Source organism: Chrysemys picta, chromosome 3 (assembly GCF_011386835.1).
Source record: "Chrysemys picta bellii isolate R12L10 chromosome 3, ASM1138683v2, whole genome shotgun sequence".
In the NCBI taxonomy this organism is placed as follows: Eukaryota; Metazoa; Chordata; order Testudines; family Emydidae; genus Chrysemys; species Chrysemys picta.
Window position 1 is genome coordinate 172,075,653 of NC_088793.1, and position 23,886 is coordinate 172,099,538.

The window sequence follows — 23,886 nt, forward strand, 5'->3', positions numbered from 1 at the left end:
TTAACCTCCTATGTGTCAAGAGCCTGGGGAGGGGTTTGGAGCATTGTCTGTTTCTACTGTGTTAAGCTTTGTCCCAGGCTGAAGCCTAGAGAGTCCTCCATTGCCATTCCCACCATTTTTTTTACCTGTATTTTCTGGGCCTTCTACATACAAACTTCCCACTTGCCCTCTCTGTGTTGCTATGGAGCAAAGAACCCTGGGATATGCCTTCCGATCTCATAGTGCCAAATGTGGATACCAGGAGCACCAATGTGGATGCAGGTAAACAGGGTTTGGCATGTGACCAACTCTGCAATGTGAACTCTAAAGGTGGTCTTGCCTGGCTTACACCCACGTGCACACAAGTCAGGACTTGGGTATGCACAGCAGCATAGACATAGGCTTATCACAGGCTATAGGATGCTTTATCTGATGCAGAGGCTAGGGCTAGACAAGCATAGACTCAGGGACCCATAATTGACCCACACATTCCCACTCTCTTCTGAGTGGAGTTCAGATTCAGAGAAGAACAAAACCCTCCATTTTTTCAATCATAGAAAATTATTAGCTTGCCCAGGTCTAATAAAGACCCCAAACTTTTTTATAAATACACTTTTCCATTGGACGTTTGCTTTGTCTTTCTGTACCTAGATTTTCTTTCCTGACATTGACAAGCAGTTTAAAGACACTGCCTGCCTGTCTCTCCAGAACCTGATTTATACATCACATGTTGAGAGAAAGGCTGTGCTTTCAAAGCTGCATAGGCATCCACCCCTGCTGTGTCCTTTGATAGCCAGATAATAAAAAGATTTAAAAGCACATATGCTGTCACTCTGCATGTCAAGGGTACTCCAAGTACCAAATGATGTTGCAATTGCCATAGCAACTATTCACTCTTAGTGAAAAAAATAAACAGTTGACTCATCATATTTTACATGTTAAACCAGACTGCTTTGACATAAGGTATTTATATTTCTCTATTATATGAAGGCTATGCAATATACATTAGAGCCAGCAACCATGACTTATACCTTAAATTAGGTTATGTATCATTTTGGAAAGAGTATATTTAAAGTAAGTTATTTAGCTGCTATTCAACTGTTGTTCAATATTATGCACAATTAAGCTGAATTAATTTAATTATACTCCCAACTGACTAGGCTTTCCAGTTGGTTGAGATTTTTGCAGCAACCATTTTCTATGTGCCAGTAAACATTAACCTTTTCATGTAACAGTTGACCCTTAAAAAAAAGTCCCACTAAGAAACCATATCAAATACAGCACAGACTAACCACATGCACACTGAAAGGTCAGAAATTTCCACCCTCTTTTTAAATGAGTTATACTAGAGAAAGTTTCTTTTTCTTTTCTTTTTTTTTTTTTGTTACTCATGCAAAACTCTGTTCTGTTTCTTTTCCTTCATTTTTACTTTCTGAGCCTTGAATTATTAATTGCACATACAATACAGCCTGAGTACATCACAAAGAACATTGTGCATTTTAGACCCACATCTAACTCCATACCATACTAAATGGGATTCTTTCAAAAGGTAAGGTAAGGTTCTCATATAGGACCAAATTCAGTGGTCTTTAGTGAGCCTTTCCCTCTATTAAGGACAGCAGAGTTTGACCCTGTACAGTTATTGCTCTAAGATTTTTAGAGCAAAGAGGTTAAAACAGAAAAATATGATTAGAGAAAATGAAATTGCTTGATGTTTTGCCTGCATACAGATTATGGGCCAAATTCTTCCCTCTGATACATGTGCAGAGCTGCCACTGATTTAGCCCTATTTAGGGTAAACAGCACCTTACTCCATGGCTGGTACCGTTAAGTCAGTGGCACCACTTGTGAAATGAAATATTACTCAAGCTTCATCGGGTTACCAAAATCTGGCTCTTAATTAGGAAATGCCTTTCTCCATGTTAGAGGGTAGAATTTGGCAGCAAGTAAAGACTTTAGGAATTGACCCAAGCGACGAGGTGGTATGAGCTAATAGAGAAGGGGTACTTGACTGGGTGTCTGGAGTCTTGGGGTTTGTTCCTAGGTCTGCCACTGCTTTGTGACCCTGGGCATTCCACATCACTTCTCTGTGCCTCCAGTTCCTTTCCCTAACTTTGTCTGTCTTTGTTTACAATGTATTTGTGGGGTGAGGGGCCAAGTCTGCGTTTAACATTTTTGACTGGGGCCCTGATCTCATTTGGGACCTCTATGCCCTACTCTAATACTAATCACATTAATAACGGCATTCTAAGTATCCTGCACAATTATGTTTTCAGTGTCCTTCGTTTTAGGTTTTGGTTACACCATATTGTGTACATTTAGGCCTTTGGATTTTCTCGTATTTCTGTAACAGTCCAGAAAAACTTCGCAGCCAGGAGACCGAGAGATACAAAAATGCTAGAAGGTGATGTGCTGCTTAGTTTCCATCCATAGTTTCATAAATTCCTCACAGACATCAAACACTAGTTTAATAAATGGAGGAACACAGTGAACAACACAATAATCTTACCAACAAACTCCTTTGGTGAAAGGGTAGGTAGAGCTTAATAGAAACCATTTTTTGGGAGGTATTGCAATCAGATATCTTTTAGAAAGGGCTTAGCAGCTTTTTTAAATACATGCCTGTGCTGAATTGTGGAATGTTAAAGCTTTTGTATTGTTAGAGATCCTAATGTAGAGAGGGACCTAAAATATATTTTTGCATGATTTTTCTACATAAGAAGTTACGTTTGTATTTAATTTGCAATCCCATGGAGGATTCTGGTGTCTAGCAAGCAGTGATTTTATTAGATTTATTCCCATGTACTATACATTGAATTGTTCTAAACTGTTCAGCGTTTGATTAAATTAATTATGGAGGAAATAACAAAATAATGATGGCATGGTATTCCTTGTGATTATTCCAGGACTGTAAGCATGTTTCTTTTTGTTCTGATCCCTTCTGTTTAGATGTTAGGACAAAAATCCAGAAAATTACTAGGATTTGGATAGGCAAGATTTTATAACTGTTCTAACTTTCTGGTGACTGTCTTCATGATTAACCTTGTTGGTAATATTTTTGTCTGTACAAGTGTACTAAGTACATTCATTTGAATAGCCACCATAGTCATCCTGGCCTGTATAACCAAATAAAACAAAGCAAATGAATAGTATAATTATATATGACTTCACTGTAATTATTCCTCATTTATACCAGGGTAAGAGAGATCAGTATCAGGTTCAACTTCTCTAAAGGCTTGCCTACACAGGCACATCCAGGAAAATTAATTCAAATTAACTAAATGTGTGTTTTTGAAGTGGATTATTTAAACCACATTAAATTCCTGTGTAGATGATACTACTCAGAATTAAAGTGGTTTTAATTCACTTTAGTTTAATTCACATTGTAAGTAAATCAAACTAAACCAAACTAAGGCCACTTTAATTCTGAATAACAGCATCCACACAATAGTTTAATGAGGTAACCAATCCACTTCAAATTAACACATTTAGTTAATTTGGATTAATTTTCCTGGATGTCCCCATGTAGATAAGCCTTATCTTCAGATGCATGCCATGCATACTAAGGACTCCATTATGTCATCCTTAGGCCAAGGCGAATCTTACTGTGTGAGTAACTTCATTGAAGTCAGTGGGACTCTCACTTGCTTAAAGTTACGCTTAGCTGAATCAGGGCCTTACACGCTAAGGTAAGTGGTGCCAAAAATAGCTTTGCATTTACAGGACTTAATGTAGCTATGTGCCAATGGTCTCCATGTCCTGAAGTCATAATAAAAACAAGAAGAGACTGCTGGCAAACTCCTCTGGAAATATGAGAAGGGTGTCCAAAGGCTTACTGTTTATTTACACCCCTAAACATAAATAATCCCCTCATGTACCACTTTTACCCACAGCCTCAAACACATAGTTTTACAGTAACATCATATCTTCACTAATGTTTTGGAAACATAATATATCTTTTGAAGTTTGCAATTCACTGAGTTCCAGCTGCGGGTTTGTAAATCACTCCACCTTCTAAGAATTCAAAAGCTTCTTAAGACTGTTTTCATTCGCATCAGGTAGCAAGGTTTTCATTCGCATCAAGTCTCTGATTTAAAAAAAAAAAATCAAGCCCAAGTATAATAGGTACATATTCTTTCCCATTATTAGTGTAAATATTTGGAGAGGGGAGTGAGAGGTAGTTTGCTTTTCAAAAGCCAAAGTATAAGTGCCACTGTCAATGAAAAGCTTCTGTTTTCAGTAGCTATGGGGAAAGAGGAGTGTTACCTCTAATGGCTCCCCTAGTGAAAGTTTCAAGTAAATATTAGCAGAAATGCCTACTTGTGCTGAAATTTAACACTGGGCCTGATCAGACAAGACATTACCCAAACCTCGTCCAAAACTCGAATAGACTCTTTTGCCTTTTCATGTACCTCTTCAGTCCTAGACCCAACATACCAGAGGAAGTGTGGCCTTGTAGAATGTCCATCTTGAGTACTCCACACACCAAAGAAGCTGAGATACTGTGAACAAGGTCTGGGTAAGTGTCCAAACTCTTAGATGCTTAACCAATCCAAGGTCCAGATCATGACCCAAAATGTCGCCCCTTTGCACTAGTGCAGTGTTCAAAGGGGCCAGAAAGCAGGATCCGGGGAATACTGGCATGGGGAAATACCTTGGTGGCATAAAGCTGACAGAGATGAGTCGATGCCATCCCCTCACCAAAAGGCACATGTTGGTGAGACGGCTTAGGCAAGTGGGTGTGGATGGAGTGTCTTCCACTCCAGCAATCTCTAGCTGGCATACAACCCCCTTGGGGGACCACTGCAACTCGCACAGTTTACAGGCTGCTCTAATTTGTACCCCAGCACCAGTCCAGAACCCGGTAGCCCAGGCTTCCTCAGTCACATTGGGGGCAAACCCAAGTTCCCACTCCCAAGAGTGTCATCTTCTTAGGGTATGTCTTCACTACCGGCCAGATTGGATCGAGTGATCGATCCAATGGGGATCGATTTATCGTGTCTAGTTTAGACACGATAAATCGCTCCCGGAGTGCTCTCCCGTCAACTCCTGTACTCCAGCTTGGCGAGAGGCGCAGGCAGAGTCGACGGGGGAGCGGCAGTAGTCGACCTACTGCAGTGAAGACGCCATGGTAAGTCGATCTATGTACATCGACTTCAGCTACGTTATTCATGTAGCTGAAGTTGCGTAACTTAGATCGATCCCCCTCCTTAGTGTAGACCAGGCCTTAGCAATCTGATCACCAGGCAGTATCACAGCTACATGTGCTCTCTTGCCACAGACTTGTCATCACCTTATTGATACTAATTTCCATTTTTTTTCAGTTCTGTAGCTTGAGTCTTGCTTTGCCCTTCATCTTTCCTTTGTACTTCCTTATTAGAATTCATGCTGTCTGCAATCTAGCCAGACAATTTAAAATAAGTAATTTTTCATAATTATGGTGCTGTTATGTGAATAGGATGTGTTGCATGTAAACTATACTTCAATCTGACAAGAAGCCTGGTTGTTGGCTGTCTAAAGGGAAGATTCAGTTAGCTCAGGTCAAAATCTATTAATTTATAAAGTTATTCTAGCAAACAGATTATTTCTGATTGGACTATCCTGGACTAATCAAGTGAAGCTAAACATTCCCACATCTCAGATTATCCTGAGTTTAAGGGACACAGTTGGGAGTCAGGAGACATAAGGCCAAATTTTTATTTCATACCAGTTTAACTTCACAGTATTTAAATGGAATTATTCCCTATTTACGCCTATGTGAGATCAGAAGCTATGTTCCCTGTTCTGCCACAGATTTCCTGTGTGACCTTAGACAAGTCATTTCAAGTCAGTTTCTGTGAGTGGGTATCTCGCTGGATGAGATCCCTAATTTTCCAATGCTCTGTCTAACCTAGATTATAAGGGTCTGTCTACACTTCACTTAAACACCTGCTATTGACACATGTCAACTGACAGACTCACGGGACTCGGGTTATGGGGATGTTTAACTGAGGTGTAGACATTTGGACTCAGGCTGGGGCCCAGGGTCTGGAACCCTAAGCTCTCTGGGACAAGGATTATCCTTTTTGTTATTCTTCTGCATAGTATCTAGCACAACAGGACCCTGATCCTTGACTGGAGTTCCTAGGAACTAACATAATGTAAATAATAATAAACTAGTGTTTTACAGGACTAATAATACTTACCTGTTGTCACAGCACCCTCTGTGTGGTGAGCCCCTCAACACCCTCAAATGGAAAATGATACAGAAAAGCAAAGTGTTATTATATCTCAGATTTTCTGGAGTCAAAGCTGTGACAGCTATGACAATATCCTGGACAATCCTTCTGGAATTAAGTTGAACCATACTGAATTAAGTGTTTTAGGAGTACTTTGTATGAAAAATGCAAATTTTATGTACTATTGTGGGGCAGTATAGAACTTCTTTAGGCAGAAATTAGAATTAATGCAATCTCTTGGAAGAATTAGGAACTTGAAAGGACTTTTGGGAACAATATGTGTGAAGTAGATTTCCTAGGAAATACGTGGGGGTGAGAGGCATGCAGATCACCCACCTCAGAGTCCATCCTTTTGAAGTTGCTTCTTGAACAGAAAACCATTGTCTAGCTGATCACCTATTCAAGGTCTCTTCAAAGGCCCAACCTAGATAAATGAATGACTCACAGTCATGAGTGTTCTTGTTCTGAGGAAAGGGTGTTATGAACTTGAAGACACAGGAAGGGTCCTGTGTGGAGTTTTGAAGGATTTATACTTACCAAAGCCCATGTTAGAGTTGGGGTGATCTCTGGTAAGCTTATTAGCATATGGGTAGGTTCTTTTATTGTTTTTAATATGGTTTGTCTGTAATGCTTTTACTTTAATAATAAAATGTGCTTGAACATGAGATCATAAGAACATAAGAAAGGCCATAATGGGTCAGACCAAAGGTCCATCTAGCTCAGTATCCTCTTTTCCGTCAGTGGCCAATGCCAGGTGCTTCAGAGGGAATGAGCAGAACAGGTAATCACCAAGTGATCCATCCCCTGTTGCCCATTTCCAGCTTCTGGAAAACAGAGGCTAGGGACACCATCCCTGCCTATCCTGCTAATAGCCATTGATGGACCTGTCCACCATGAATTTATCTAGTTCTTTTTTTGAACCCTGTTATAGTCTTGGTCTTCACAACATCCTTAGGCAAAGAGTTCCATATCTTGATTGTGCATTGTGTGACGAAATACTTCCTTTTGTTTGTTTTAAACCTATTGCCTATTAATTTCATTTGGTGACCCCTAGTTCTTGTGTTCTGAGAAGGAGTAAATAACACTTCCTTATTTACTTTCTCCACACCAGTCATGATTTTATAGACCTCTATCATATCACCCCTAATCATCTCTTTTTCAAGCTGAAAAGTCCCAGCCTTATTAATCTCTCCTCATATGGAAGCTATACCATATCCCTAATAATTTTTGTTGCCCTTTTCTGAACCTTTTCCAATTCCAATATATCTTTTTTGAGATGGGGCGACCACATCTGCACGTAGTATTCAAGATGTGGGCGTACCATGGATTTATATAGACGCAATATGATATTTTCTGTCTTATTATCTATCCCTTTCTTAATGTTTCCCAACATTCTGTTCGCTGTTTTGACTGCTGCTGCACATTGAGTGGGTGTTTTCAGAGAACTATCCACAATGACTCCAAGATCTCTCTCCTGAGTGATAATAGCTAATTCAGTCCTCATCGTTTTATATGTGTAGTTGGGATTATGTTTTTCACTGTGCATTACTTTGCATTTATCAACATTGAATTTCATTTGCCATTTTATTGCCCAGTTACCCAGCCTCGACAGAGCTATGTGGTAACTTATAAATGTTGCCAATTGCTCTGTTGTTAGTCTCTGAAGAGAAAGCAAAAGAAGACTGCTTAGGGAGCCTGCCTTTTATTGGGGTTATCACAGTAGGGTCAGGGGACTGTATAGCAATACTTCAGTCAGAAGGGAGAGAGAGATGCATGTCTCTACCCAAAAGAGGCAATGGCTGGGGAGCCAGAAGCCTAGAGTAGGTGCTCTTGCTTGGCCACAGAAGTTGCCCTGAACTGTGACAAAAACTACAGGATTATTTCGCCCCCTTACATAGCTAACAAGCCGCATAAATAAGATCAGTGCTGTAAAACATGAGTGGCTTTTTAAACTCAAAACATTCAACAAACCAGCTGCCCCTTTGGGATGAAAGACACTGTTATAAATGAAAGACACTGTTGTAAGGTTTTATTAGCAGCATTTACCTGTAGCACTTCTCACAGAGGAAACTGCTGTAGCTATCCAACTGACTTCCCAGTAACAGCATCAGTTATAGTGAGGAGGACTTACGTTCCACTTTTGTTTTTATCTATTCTACTTTACATCATGAAACATTGACTTAAGAAAATATTCCTGAAGCAAGAATGTAAAGATTTCAAAACCACTGACTGAATTCCTCTCTGGGGTAATATCACTAGGTTCAGTAGAATTATACCAGAGATAAATTTAGGCTGATATTGGCATTTCTGCAAAGTTAAGAGATACAAGCTGAAGGGGACCCTTGTTAAAGAGATTGTAGCCCCAAAGCCAACCTAAAATAAAGATAGGGGTTTAAAAATACAATAATGCATTTGAACAAAAGTTTTAACTTCATTTGTTAGCACAGACAAGTTTGGCTACATCACAGTACCAATGGAGGATGAAATCTTGGGGACCATTGAAAGCTTACAATGAAGGGAACCATCAGGATCCAGAGGGACCATGCAAACACTGTGATAATAAAACAGAGTTCTGTGGTGGGATTGTGTAAGCTATTGGAGATCCACTAGGTTTGGTTCCTGTAGGGAGGGCAGCAGGCCGGATGCTACTGTAGACTACAGGCTGCAGAGACGTATCAGCTGTCTCATACTTTGCCTCTGGGCTGCTGGAAAGGGGGGGAAGTATTTATTCCACTCCTTCCCTCAAAGTTGTTCATGTGGGCTTTACATAGAGGACCAGGATTTCATACCCTAACTTCCCTGTATGAGACATGGGGAAGAGAAGGATTAAACAATTCATGTCTTGAAACACTTTCATTTAAAATCATTTTTAATAATTTTTCATTTTGTATAATGTCTTTAAAAGTCTAAGGCCCAGACTCCTTCCTGTATTCAGGCTGTCTAGGGGAACAGCCAGAGTAATGGCTTTCACCTCACTCACTCCATCTCTCTGTGGCCAGCATAGGGCTTGTGGCTGGCTATCCCTCTTCTGTAATGATCCCTGGTTGTTGGAACAGTTCCCACTGGCAGCTGAGCTAAACTGGAGCAGCCTTCAGGCTGCTCTGACTTTTGCTGTGGGACTGACCTGGTGAAGAGCCAGTCCAGGAAAGCCACTTGTGCACTCCTATCCCCTTGGTTGCATAGTGCACTACTTGGCCAGAGCAAAGATCTGGGCCTAAACCATGAAATGAAAGTGTATTTTTCTGGCTTTGAGTACCTATGTATTACCATCCCAAACTTCCACTCTTTTACAATCCTGCGAGTGTATTAGCGATATGAAAATAATGTGAAAGGTAAGCCATTGGGGCTGATGTCTGTGTCAAAAGAGAGCTTTTTGATGTGAGATGATTTTTGAAGTCAAATTATCATGTGTGATGTTGTGTCACAAAGCTTCCTACAAGGTGTTACTGCATAATTAACAGAGGGTGTTAGATGCCCATAAATCTCTAATCCCTAGGTAACCGTGTCCCTTTCTTTCCTCTCCAAAGCCATGTGTCACAATACTTCGTTCACACAAACTTTTCAATAACTTTACAGAGACCACTGCAGACTTAATCTTTCCTCAGTGTAAAAAACCAGATAGCCAGTGTCATTAGCGATGACTGTTTTCTCTACCCTTCAAAACACTGTTGTACATTCAATCTTGTTAAAAATGTATAAGCATCAGTGCATTTTAGAAGAACAGGAGGACTTGTGGCACCTTAGAGACTAACAAATTTATTAGAGCATAAGCTTTCGTGGACTACAGCCCACTTCTTCGGAAGCTTATGCTCTAATAAATTTGTTAGTCTCTAAGGTGCCACAAGTCCTCCTGTTCTTCTTTTTGCGGATACAGACTAACACGGCTGCTACTCTGAAACAGTGCATTTTAATCACTGCAGTTTTCTAAAATCTTCTAGTAACTAGATCAGTGATTCTCAAACTTTTGTGCTGGTGACCCCTTTCACGTAGCAAGCCTCTCAGTCCAACCCCCCCATATAAATTAAAAACACTTTTTTATATAGTTAACACAATTATAAATGCTGGAGGCAAAGCGTGGTTTGGGGTGGAGGCTGACAGCTCGCGACCCCCCATGTAATAACCTCGCAACCCCCTGAGGGGTCCCAACCCCCAGTTTGAGAACCCCTGAACTAGACCCTTAAAATCTTCTTTCCCTTATTTAAATGTCAAACAAAGATGTGATTTTATTTTGTTGATCAGTTTTCTCAGGACCTTAAGGGATTTAATTGTTTGATGCATTTAATCTGTATGAGTTTATCTCAGCAATACTTGTTTCTTTCATAGGGTTCCTATAATTGGCTAATTGATTTGTTTATCTGAGTGTCTGGCTGTTAAGATGAATGTGTAGTGTTGCTGTCTTTCTCTGGTGATGTATTACTCACACAGAGCTAGCAGGAAGGAAAGAGTTGGAGACCCATTAAGTTTATTTTAGTTTTTTAAAGCTCTAACTTAAAATATTTTTAAAGGACACATTTATTTTGTGAGGTAAGAGGAGAAAGCAACTCCTAACACACATAACACAAGCTGATATAAATGCCTTGCCAATATGGAGCAAGTGAAAATACTGAATGCTCAACACAATTAAAATCTTGGGTCAGCCATTTGCAGATTTGAAGTGTGAGTGTTTTCCCTGCACTAAAATCACAGACAGCCAAATATGAAAATGTTGGTCACAGTCAGATGGCTTATGATTTTATATTTCCAGCAGTGGATTTGCTAACTTACCTTGCTTTTGCTTTGTAAAAGCTTTAAAGGCTAAACAAACTGAAATTATTCTGCCTTTTGTCTGTGTGTCCTAACTGTTATCACAATGAAGTCAATCAGCATGAAATTATCCCCACAAGTGAAGTTCCCAGGCAAAGAGAACGCAAGCAACATGAATAATGTATTGCTCATAACTGAAGCACTGAGTCAAGTTCACTGTGTATACTTTAGTTATAACTGAGGAGAAACCACAGTAAGAATAAGAAATTCTCACAATAGTTAAACTGGTTTTTAATGACATTCAAACTATAGTCAGACCCATTAGATTCAAACTTGTATTTCTGGTTTACTCCCATTTCAAGAGAATGACTGTAAATTAAATGTTAATTGTTACTTGAGCACTTAGGTCCCTCATGAGAATGAAATACTATTCGATATTGCGGCAAATTAGGAGTGAATCATGCAGAAAATAGATTAAACACATTTGTCATTTGTCCCAGTCTTATCCCTGAAGTGGTGGTCTCCACTGTTCAGCAGCACATTGCCAACTGCTGAAGAAAGAGCCAAATGAATTCTCCATTCTGCCCAGGAAAACTAGGCCAGAGGGCAAAGAGGCAAATGCTGCAATTCAGGGGCCGGATTCTCCACTGCCTTTGTAGCCATTGACACTTGTGCAAAGTGGTTGTCAAATTTTCCTGTCACAGTCCAGGGCAGCTGTATTTCCCCCTCATTGCCTACCAAGAGCACCCACTCTAGGACCCCGGCCAACAGTAATACATAACCTTTGCATTTAATACAATAGACCCCAAAGAAACAAATAATTCAATAAAGTTTTTCAAGAATATTGCAGGAAATTGCCATGTGTCACAGCTCCTAGTCTGATTTAGTAGTGTTTTGCTCTCACTTTGCGCAGGTGTAAATGACACTCTTGCAGGGGATAATAATAATAATAATAATCAATAATAAATAACACCTCACTGTTGTATAGCAGATTGTGGAGAATCAGGCCCTGCAAACAGAATTTTCCCTTTGGTTAGATGTTCAACTCATTCTCTACCTCATCCGCAGTTTGCGTAAACTAGCAGTAGAACCTGACCATACCCATCTTTAATTTTTCATGTGAAATGAAAAGCACCAGCCTGAAAGCCCTGGAGACCTGTTCTATATTTAGCCACAGAATACTCATAGGGAATGATCACTTAATAATTGCCATGTTCTGTTCATTCCCTCTGAAGCACCTGGCACTGGCCACTGTTGGAAGACAGAAGACTAGGCTAGATAGACCATTGGTATGACCCACTCTGGACATTCTTAGTCTCTTATCGGCTATACCAACAGCAGTGTCTGTTTTAGGGTTTTATACTGCCATCTATCACCGTGGTATCTCAGCACTTTTCATGTAAAACCTATCAGCAGTAATGGAGTCTCTGGATCTTCTCCCTTTTGGAGGATAAAAGCTCTCCTTGGGGTATGTTTTGTGTCTTTGTTGGAATTGTGTGGGGTTGTTTGTTCATTTTGGTTTTTTAGGGAGGAAGGGAATAAATAAAAGAGAGGGTTAGTATTGTATCATTCTTGTCAGTGATCATCATTGGGTAGGATGACACTTTATAGTGTGAGGAACTCTTATAGGATGAGCAGATTTTTAAAGGTTATTTAAGTGTCTGAAATCAATAGGAGCTAGGAACTTTTGCAAATTTCACTAGGCGCATCTCTACAGCTTTAAGTATGTAAATACCTTTACAAATCTGGCCTCAGGGCTATTAATTCCCTGCCCTCTGTGCTAAGACAGACAGCATGCTGCTAATTGTGATATGAACACTAGGGCCCAGCTCCTCGGTTGGTATAAATTGACATAGCTCCATCAGTTATACTGATTTACACCTGTTAAGGATCTGGCACTGGGAACTGGATTGACATCATCAACAGATTGCACAAAAACCACTTTCCAACCATGAGATTAGAACCAACCTGTAATGTGAGCACTCCCAACCTTGGCTAGAGGAGACCCAGTGAGTTAGAGTAGTTGGTCTTTTCAATGTCTAACTTCTTTGGCTGCATGAATCCTCTCTTGTAACTACAGCTGGATGAATAGTGAGAAATATCATTTAGAAACATTTCAGAAGCTTCTACATAGAAATTTGCTTCAAATATATTTGAACCCTTTTTATGTGTTTTCATGACCCTCCCCACCAGGTCTGATCCCATTTTGATGCTCTACAGAAATCACCCTAATTTTCTTCCTCTGAAGATCTGACCGGTGTAAATGTGAGTATATGAATGAGTGAAAGAGAACTTGCCAGATGAAGTTGACTAAACAGATAAAAAAAAGAAAATCTCCAAATGGAAAGTCTCAAAGGAGGCAGTCACGTTGAGTTAAGCAGAAGGAGGCAAGGGAATAGGTGGATGTAAAATTAGGTGGAGAGTTTTATGTGAAAAGCTGTAGAATTATTTTTATTGGGTTCAGAATTGGATAGGAAAGCACAGGATGGGTTAACATAATCTTATTCCCCAGAGTGGGAAACTAGCCTGGCTTCAGGATTTTGGACCCCTTGAAGTTCAGAGCATAGGGATTTTAAAAGAGCATAAAAAAGGGATTGTCAACAGTTTAGACGGAAGTTGGTTAAGACATGAATTATCATTTCAGTAGAGTCCTGGTGAAAGAAAGAAATGAATTCTGGTAGTGTTTTAGAGATGGTAACAGGTTGACTAAACAGACAAAGGAAATAGAGGAGGAAAAATATCTATGGTCAAGAAGAGAGACAAGGTGGGTGAGGTCATATTTTATTGGCTTCTGCTGGTGAGAGGAACAAGTGTTTGAGCTACACAGAGCTCTTCTTCAGGTCTTTATCATAAGAGCGACACCAAGATTTTTGTCTTGACAGAAAAATTAGTTTGAGTTATAGTTGTAGTTACAGTTATAGTTATAGTCAGAGACATGGAGAAAAGACTTTCCATCTAGGAAAAGTACTTCAGTTTGTGACAGTTATGACAAAGCTAAAAGATGAGGTAATGAGGATAGAAGAATTAGAGCACAGAAGGAGCTCTAGAGTTGGACGGCATCTGCACAGAAGTGATAGCCATGACAGATGCTAGCAAAGAGAGAGTCCAGAAAAAAGAAGAGACAGGTAGAAGAGGAAAGGGAAATGGATACCTTCAGGGTTTGAGGCTTTAGATGAAAGGGTGAGGTAAAGATGTAAGAATGCTATCAGAAATTTTAAAAAGAGATAGACACAATTCAACACAGAAGAGGAAATTGACTGGGATACTGGCTTCTTTCTCAAGGCTATCAAAAATACAGGGACTATTGAAATATTTCATTATTTTCCTCAATTGTTAAACTGTACATTTTTTGGAATAAGGACTATGTCATCTTATGCATTTATACAGTACTCAGCACAATGAGGCATGAAGTCTTTGTGGTTTACTGCAGTACAAATAAAAACAATAACAACTAGGGGCAGGAGATAATGCTGCCCGCTTCTTGTTTACAATGTCACCTGAAAGTGAGAACAGGCATTTGCATGACTCTGTTGTAGCCGCCATTGCAAGATATTTATGCGCCAGATGCGCTAAAGATTCATATGTCCCTTCATGCTTCAACCACCATTCCAGGAGACGTGCATCCATGCTGATGACAGATTCTACTCGATAATAATCCAAAGCAATGCAGACCGACGCATGTTCATTTTCATTATCTGAGTCAGATGCCACCAGCAGAAAATTGATTTTCTATTATGGTGGTTCGGGTTCTGTAGTTTCTGCATTGGAGCGCATGCCCTACACTTGGTACCTCTCAGATTTTGGAAGGCACCTCAGATTCTTAAAACTTGGGTTTAGTTCTGTAGCTATCTTTAGATATCTCATGTTGGTATCTTCTTTGTGTTTTGTCAAATCTGCAGCGAAAGTGTTCTTAAAATGAACAACATGTACTGGGTCATCATCTGAGACTGCTATAACATGAAATATATGGCAGTATGCGGGTAAAACAGAGCAGGGAACATACAATTCTCCCCCAAGGAGTTCAGTCACAAATTTAATTAACACATTTTTTTTAATGAGCGTCATCAGCATGGAAGTATGTCCTCTGGAATGGTGACCAAAGCATGAAGAGGAATACAAATGTTTAGCATATCTGGCACGTAAATATCTGGCAATGCTGGCTACAAAAGTGCCATGCAAGTGCCTGTTCTCACTTTCTGGTGACATTGTAAATAAGAAGTGGGCAGCATTATGTCCTGTAAATGTAAACAAGCTTGTTTGTATTAGCAATTGGCTGAACAAGAAGTAGGACTGAGTGGACTTATAGGCTCTGAAGTTTCACATTATTTTGTTTTTGAGTGCAGCTATGTAACAAAAAAAAGCTACATTTGCACTTTCACAACAAAGAGATTGCACTACAGTACTTGTATGAGGTGAATTGAAAAATACTATTTCTTTTGTTTGTCATTTTTACAGTGCAAATATTTGTAATAAAAAATAATATACACGGATTTCAATTAGAACACATAATACAATATATATGAACAAATAGAAAAGCATCCACAATATTTAATAAATTTCAATTGGTATTCTATTGTTTAACAGTGTGATTAATCACACGATTAATCGTGCGATTAAACACGATCCAATTTTTAATTGTGATTCATTTTTTTGAGTTAATCGCATGAGTTAACTGCAATTAATCGACAGCCCTACTTACCACTAATGAGAATTTGTTGTTATTTAATAGGTAGAGAAAAATACACATCCTCTAAAACAGTGGTCTTCAAACTGGAATGTAAGATACTGGGTCGCGGCGGCCCTGGACAGCACCGCCAACCGGGTCATTAAAAGTCCCATTGGCGGTGCTGCCCAGCTAAGGCAGGCTAGTCCTTACCTGTTCTGACACCGCGCTGCACACCGGAAGCGACCAACAGCAGATCCGGTTCCTAGGCGGGGGGCTTCCAGGGTTACAGCGCAGTCCGTGGTGCCAGGACAGGCAGGAAATCTGCCTTAGCACCCCGCTGCGCCACTGAGCGGGAGCTGCCCGAGGTAAGCCCATGCCCCAACCCTGTGCCCCAATATCCTGTCCCAGCCCTAAGCCCCCCCCCAACCTGGAGCCCCTTCCTGCACCCCAAACCCCTCATCCCCCCGGCTCAGAGTCTGCACCCCCAGCCCAGAGCCCTGACCCCCTCCCACACCCCAATCCAGAGCCTCCTCCCACACCCTGAACCCCTCATTCCCAGGTCCCCGCTGCAGCCCTCCCTCCCCACTCCAACCCTCTGCCCCAGCCCTGAACCTCTCCCACACCCCAAACCCCTCATCCAAAGCTCCGTTGGGTCACGGGCATCAACAACATTCTTCAACTGGGTCACCAGAAAATAAGTTTGAAAACCACGGCTCTAAAACATCCTCATCTATTATATGTATAATAGTGTCCCTGGACAGCATTGAGAACTTTAAGGGAAAAAAATCTTTAAAAACTGTTTCTTCTTTCATTTCTTATTCATGTGAATCTTCCTGTTAATACCCTTTGTGCTGCATTAATAATGAAATCTGTGCCCAAATCTAGCATGTCTAACTGTCAAAAAAAGTGACAGAAAATATATTCATCTTTCTTATCTTCTTGGTGTTAGAGGGAATATGTGCTGATGATGTGGAATCACTGCACCAACTTGTGAATGATGAATTAAATGAAAGGGCTTGCCCAGTGAACACACAGAGAGAGAGAAAACATGTTGCAATGTGCCTATAGGACCTCAATTGCTGGCAAGCTTCTAGCTTAAAATAACCCAGTGTCCAGCAAAATAATGAGTTCATTTCCGTGTAAAGGGGCTCAGTGTTCTCCCCTCCCCTCAGTGATTCACTAAGTGCTTTTCTACTGTCAAAAATCAGTCCATGAATGTGGAGGGAGAAATAAAATTAAGTCTTGGTAAATCCCAGCTGCATTTCTTCTTTTGAGTATGCTCCAATGTTTCTGAATAGCCGTGAAAGTGCAGTCTCTGCAGGTGAACTTTGCAAACGGTTTTTCACATGGATTCCCCAGTGATGGGAGATTGCGTGTCTATCAATGTCTGTTAAAGCAGCAGAGAAAATGCTGCTGGCCTGTGAGACAATTAAGGATAGCAGCCCCACAGATCAATGGTGCTTAGTCTCTATTTGTACACTTAGCAAGCGGGTGTTGGTGACATCCCTCCAATCACACTCATCCTCCTCCCCTTTTTCTGGTGTTCTCAGGTCTGCATCTATGTGTAAACAGGATGTGGGGCTGTACTGAAATGAATTCAAGTGCTATACACCTCCATCCTCACCTCTCACTGCAGTATATATCCCGCTTAGAACATCTGCTTCACATAAATACAAGGAGAATTCAGAATATGCTGAGAAGAGCATGTCTTGGAATTATTTATCCAATTCCCATGCTTTTAAAAAAAAAATACTTACACTCTGGAAAGATTAATACACCTAAGTGTTTTTTTTTTCTGAAAAACCATGGTATATATTTTCAATTATTAAAATATATGATAATCCCATTGAGAAAAGCATATCTAGTTATTCAGTTTGAAGTCATACTAAAAAAGATGCCCATCCACAAACTGTAGGACCATGACCCAATTCAGGATGTGTAGCTGTAGGTACACAATTTTATGTGTAGCTGTGCAATTTAAGATAACCAGCCACCAGAAAGCTATGTAAGTTAGAATTCAGAGCTGTGCAAAACCTTTATAGTGGAACTACACAAAAGGATTTCATTACAAATTCATTCAAATGTCATTAAAAATTCAAAACTCCAATCTTCAATGATAGATTTGCCCTGCTTCTGAGAGAACCTAGGCTCAGTTGCTGATATTTCATGAAACCCATGCAAAGCTTATAGCTTCATATGGTGCTGCTATGAAACAGGGTGAAATTCAGCAGTTACAAATTATTAATTAATTAGTGCTCAAACTGGAGGTGCTGGATGAGAGAGGAAGGATGTCTCACTGGTTAGGGTGCAAATGTAGCATTCTAGAGACAAGAGTTCAATGCACTGCTCCTCTACAGATTTTGTGTCACTTTGTCTGTCTGTGAATCAGTTCTCAACCCATAAAACAGGAATAACAGCACTTCCCTCCCTCACAGGGGTGTTCTGACTGAGAGTAAGTGCACTAAAGACTATGAGGTGCTCAGATACTGTGGTAATGGAGGTCATATAAATCCCTAAGAGAGATTGAATTTTACTTTCATTGTTTGGGGACATTTGAACCTGAAATACAAAGTGCAACTCAGAGGTGGAAAAACACATGGATTGAAACCAAAGGACATGTTTATGTGAACTCATCCAGAGCGAAATCTTTTTCACCCTGAGATTTGTGCTGCTTTTTAGAGAAAGTCAAAACCTTTCAAAGCAGAATGCTGTTGCTAAACCTGAACTATTCTAAATCATTTTGACCTTCATCGTTTTGCTTTCCTGGTTTTTGTTTGTCTTTTTTTTTTTCTTTTACTTCAGGGTATCATTTCCCTCTCACAGTCATTCCCTCTTTACCATACTCTCTCCCTCAGCATTGGTTAATTGAGCCATAGTGACATGAAATACAATAGAGTACAAACGGCTAAGAAGAGAGAATATAAATGATAGAGGCAGCTCTAACATAAATGGAACTGGCAGGTAGGAGAGAGAGAGTAACATTGAAACCCATGAAATATTTTGAACGTTTATAAGTAGCTCAGGTGCTTCATTTTATGTAACCATCGAACACATTTTATAAGCCAATAACAAACTTAGCAGGATGAAAAATCCTAGACTCACAGGAACAAGATCATGTTATTGACTCGCCTTCTGGAAGTAGAATCTAGTTAAACATCAACATAACGTTATGACTATACAGAAACTGATGTTTATTATGATATTTCCAGAAGAGTGTCCATTTTCGAAGTAGGATGGCTTAGACAATAAGCTCCGGTTTGAAATAATTAGACTTCCTGAACCGCAGTTTAAAATCCTAGCAGGAGCAATTCTTCTCCTTCATCTTTTAAAGTAAAATAAATAAGTTCATGGTGTGACGGTCATCTGTGTGAACTCTTGAGACCAAGGCTCTGTCTGCTTTGCATAGGCATTAAAGATGGCACTTTTCATAAGAATAGGAGTTGCCCTGGCACCACTGTCCTTGGGCAAATTTTCCCCTCCTTCCCACCATTGTGATATATCAATTGCTTACCCCCTGTGTATTTAAGTACTTATATCATGCATATCACCATGGTGCCCTAGACCTTATAAATTCTGAAAGTCTTTTTTAACAAGTACTCTACTTGTGTTGGAGTCTGTGGAGTTACTCCAGATTTACAGTAGCATAACCAAGAGAATAATTCAGCCTATTAAACTTCTTTCAATCTCTCCCTCCCACATAGATTTTTTTATGATGATTGCTGTGGGAAAGCGAAGTCAGATAAGTGAGTTTTGCATTTTGTTCTGCAGGAGGTGAGATGTATCCACAGTGTTGCCAACTTTCATGATCTTGTCATGATAATTATTGTTTTCCTTAAAGCCCCAGCTCCTGGAGTCAAGTGGATGTGATGATTTCAGCCTTCATTCTTAAAGAAAAAGTAAGTTTGTAGCCCTCATGACTTTTGAGAAAGCTTCAAAATGTGACCCTAGTGCACTCTAAAGGCTCAAGAAGCAGAAGGCAAATAAAAATTATTTTTACATAATCTCATGATTTTTGGTGAACCTGACTCATGATTTCTGAAAATTTGGGCTTGGCAATACTGTGTCCAGCAATGAGTTCCACCATCATGGACCATCTGCCAAGGAAGCAGTGTCCCTTATCCTCTTGACTTATGCCCTGGTAGTTGATGAACCCCCCGGGTGGCTACAATTCAGTAGTGTTAAATTTTTCTAATTTGCAAAAGGAATTAGAGATACTTTGGGGTGAAAGCCCACCCTGTTTCTCGAGCTTTGGAGGAAAGGGTGCCGGAGTGTTGGGGCTTTTGGTGGATGTTTAGGGCACTCTTTTATATTCAATTGTGTATTGTAATTTATGGGACAGGCACCAGGATGATGAACACCTATAGCTATTTTAAAGCACATATATAATGTGTAAAGGTAAGGGCCCTGTTGTGCCACCCTAAAGTACAGCGACTGTTTGTTACACAACTAGGCACATTAAAATAAGTAGGGCAGGTACTATTCAATACACATAAAGAACCTAAATAAATAGTTGGGCCCTAAATAAATAAAAGTATAAATATGATTATTTGTAGCAGGAATAATAGGAGAGAACGGCATATTCAACTCCAGTCTTGCAAAGACACACACACTGCTGTATCAGTATGACCAAGATCAGGCCCTTAAGTGAGTTCCTCGGGGTCGTAGATACAAACACATACCATTACAGACAGATATAAGTCATAAACAACTGGCAAATCTCCAATTCCTCCCTGATTGATTTAAAAGTATATTCCCTGAGACAATGGAGAATGATTTGTGAATTTAACATGTGTATTATGTTTCCGTCTAGTTTTACCACACAACATTTGGGTTCAAATGTTCAGTGGTTTTGATTAAACACTTGTGAGAATGAGTTATTCAAGACATTGGGGGGAAAATAAAGCCCAACAAATCTTGAGGGATATTATGGGATAAACTCAAAAATGGTGTGAATTAAATTAAACTGTTGGCTTACTTGGTAGGCCCGCTGCAGGTGCTCTTTGTCATCTAATACCATTGCATAGCATACAGCGTTTCTCTTTGTCTTTTCTTCTTCTTTTTTCTTTAAAGTTAAACTTGGCAAAAGAGACCCCCATTGTACTGTAGTCAGGAAACCAACAGGTAAGATGGATGGTGGTGCCCAGCCTTTGCGTAGGTAATAAAATCATTCAAAATGACAACATCCCTGTTCATGCTAATATTTCATACGGTATGTACCGGTCCACAGAGGCCTCACCTACTTCTCCACACACACAATGTATAATTGTCAGTGACAATGAGAAAGATGTAAGCTGAGAATTATGGTGGGGTATGTTTCTATAAGGGAGAGGCTGGATGGCAGCCACTGGAGGAGTATGGATCCACTGTAATGTTAATAGAGCACTCATGATAATGTGATTGTGATATAGTGTTTGCGAATGGAGAGTCTCCCCTCTCCCCTGCCCCCTCCCCCCCATTCAGTTTCCATTCCAGCTAATGCTGGGATCAAAAGGGCAAAATTACCATGCAGAATAGTTTCTTTGTAATATTCCTTTATAGCCCTAGATTGGTTCAGTGGCTACATGCCACCCCTGAGAGACGGAGAAGAGAGCAGCCATCTGCATCATGAAGAGAGGTGATGTGACTTGCCCAAGGTCACTCGACAGGTCAATGGCAGAGCTGAGAATAGAGCCCAGGTCACTTGAGTCGCAGTCCAGTGCCCTATTGACCAAAGCACGCTGCCCTACAAAAATCATGCAAACCTTTAGCTGTAATTCACAATCATCATCATCATCAGGTGATCAACTTTGCTGCAATAAGTAATCCTGCAAGGCCTTGCATGGGTAACAGCAGGGTTCCTGAAACTGTGGCGCTTCAGTGCAAGGGCAAGTGAAGGCTCTGAGTGATTGAAAGGTGTCGTCCTCTGCACCGTACAACAGCAATCGTTAAACTCCTTGTGCAGTTTCCGCCTTACTCGTAAGGTAACAGGATAAAATAAATAGGTGTAGTATGAGAGGAACATGGACACATTGAAGAAGACATAGGCTTGTGTGACCCCTTATTATACTAATAAGATGCTTAGCTAGGTTCTTCCCTATTACTTTTGGGAGAAGTAACTTGCTAGTTGTGCAGCCACCCTCCAATTAGTGCAGGGAATAGCTCCCCTGAACTCCCTGTCCTGTTCAATGTTTATATGCACAGCCCTCTGCACCTTCATTGTTCAGGATCAAGTAATCCAAGCAGGATCCTAACAGCACTTGTGTGAGGTGAGTCTATGTTATTGTTACCCTTTTACAGATGGGAAAACTGATGCAGATGTGTGAAGTGACTTGCTACAGTACCAGCACTGGGACTAAAACTCAAGAGTTGCTGTTTCCCAGTCCCTCTTTGGGTTCAGCAGAAGAAGGGGGAGTTTTGCCATTGACTTCAGGATTTTACCCCATCTCTCTCTCTGCCTACCTCACCATTTACTTTTAAGCGTTTAAGACTCAGTTTCACCCACTCCTAATTCTCCATCATTTCCTGTGCGGAAGCACATATGACAAAAGTTCTGAAATACGATTTGCAAAACAATGAGGATTCCCCCCCCCCCCCAAAAAAAGTCTATAGACTTGATGGATGAACACATTATAATGTCAAGTATCAGAGGGGTAGCCGTGTTAGTCTGAATCTGTAAAAAAGCAACAGAGGGTCCTGTGGCACCTTTAAGACTAACAGAAGTATTGGGAGCATAAGCTTTCGAGGGTAAGAACCTCACTTCTTCAGATGCAAGAGAAGAAGTGAGGTTCTTACCCACGAAAGCTTATGCTCCCAATACTTCTGTTAGTCTTAAAGGTGCCACAGGACCCTCTGTTGCTTTTTACATTATAATGTGTTCCTCATCACTCTGCTCTGTCAAGTGGCACTACCATGTAATACTTTTGCCTTGCTGGTGAAAGCCTGCTTGTCTGGAAGAGTCCCAGTGCTTTGACTCTGAACCTGCTCTCTACTGCTCATGTGCAGTTCCATTAAAGTGTGTTGTCTCCCATTTTGATTACAGATGCTTATCGCCTTCCCTCCTTGCCATCGTAATCCACATGTCTGCCAGCCAGCAAATAAAGTGTAGAGCAACCCAGAGTGGCCATTGCTGCACACTCTACAAATAAAAAAAGCAGGTGTTTTCCTTTACATCACTGTCATGACACATCACAGAGCAATGCCAGACCGACACTAAGTTGCACTGGGCTTTTTTAGTCTTGGAACATATTGTAACCTGCTGCAAAGCAGTGAAATGGCAGCAATGTGGCAATCCTGCTAGCAGCAAGTAATTGTTGTGGATGGGGAGGAACTGAGTGGCTGGTCTTATCTTCAGTCCTGGGTCCAGTGTTTCTAGTTGGGCTCTGATGGAATGGAAAGACCAACCTATGCATTCCACATCAGTTCCTGAGGCCACTAAATTCCACTGGATATGCCAGTGCCCTTGAGATGGAGAGCCCATCTCTCTGGCTTCTTGTAGGGAACTTCAGCATGGGAACCACAGAGTGCATGTTCTTTTCCCATCTCTTTTTCTGTTTCCATAAGGGGATTGGTGCATAAGGGGACAGCAACCTACTTCCCCAGCCCTGTTCCATAGGTCAATATAATAGGAGTAGGGTCATAGCCCTGCCTCCTCCCCACCTCCTTGGGGATGAAGGACTCCTCTGGGGGGGTCAGTGATTGTGACTGTTCCTTGCAAAAGGCATGCAAAGGGGAAGGCTCCTTGCACCATCCCTCATCATGACCCTTGCAAAGGCTAGTCGCTATTTGGCCCCCGGCGTGCAGAGCATAGTAGCTGTTTTTTAGCGAGAACACACAGACACAGCAGGGGTGGGAAGAGACAGAACTGGGGAGGGGCAGCCAATAAGAGACAGCACTGGCTGGGGAGGATTGTGAGATTTGGGGTGGGGGAGACACACACCGACACACACCATGCTCTCTCACAGAGAAATGACTTTAGTTCATTCTTATTGATTTTTGCATAATCTAAAGTAAGTCATTTGAGATGCAATATGCTTTGCTCTTTGGATTTGGAAATAGAATAGTTTATCCCAGATGCAATGCTCCAGATGTGCATTAGCAGCACAGCACATGTGCAGTATCAGCCACCTGTAGCTCCATGGACTCACATGCATACCGGTTAACAATAAACATTTCAGTGCTATACTTAATGTTGCCATTTTTAGAGAGCCCTCCTACTTTCCATTAAATTAAGTCACGTCTTCCACATCCGCGGCGGCTGATGTGAAGTACTGTTTTGTCTTGAGCTTTCATACTTGCATGTTC

The 23,886-nt window shown here is 40.7% G+C and overlaps 1 long non-coding RNA gene across 1 annotated transcript; it reads left to right on the forward strand.

Annotated features, from left to right (window-relative positions):
• The first annotated feature begins 13,131 nt into the window (after positions 1-13,131).
• Positions 13,132-22,351, forward strand: LOC122174176 (uncharacterized). Its single transcript, XR_006175638.2, has 4 exons — positions 13,132-13,205; positions 19,445-19,502; positions 20,677-20,727; positions 21,883-22,351. It is a non-coding gene; the product is annotated as an uncharacterized LOC122174176 (long non-coding RNA).
• The last annotated feature ends 1,535 nt before the right edge of the window (positions 22,352-23,886 follow it).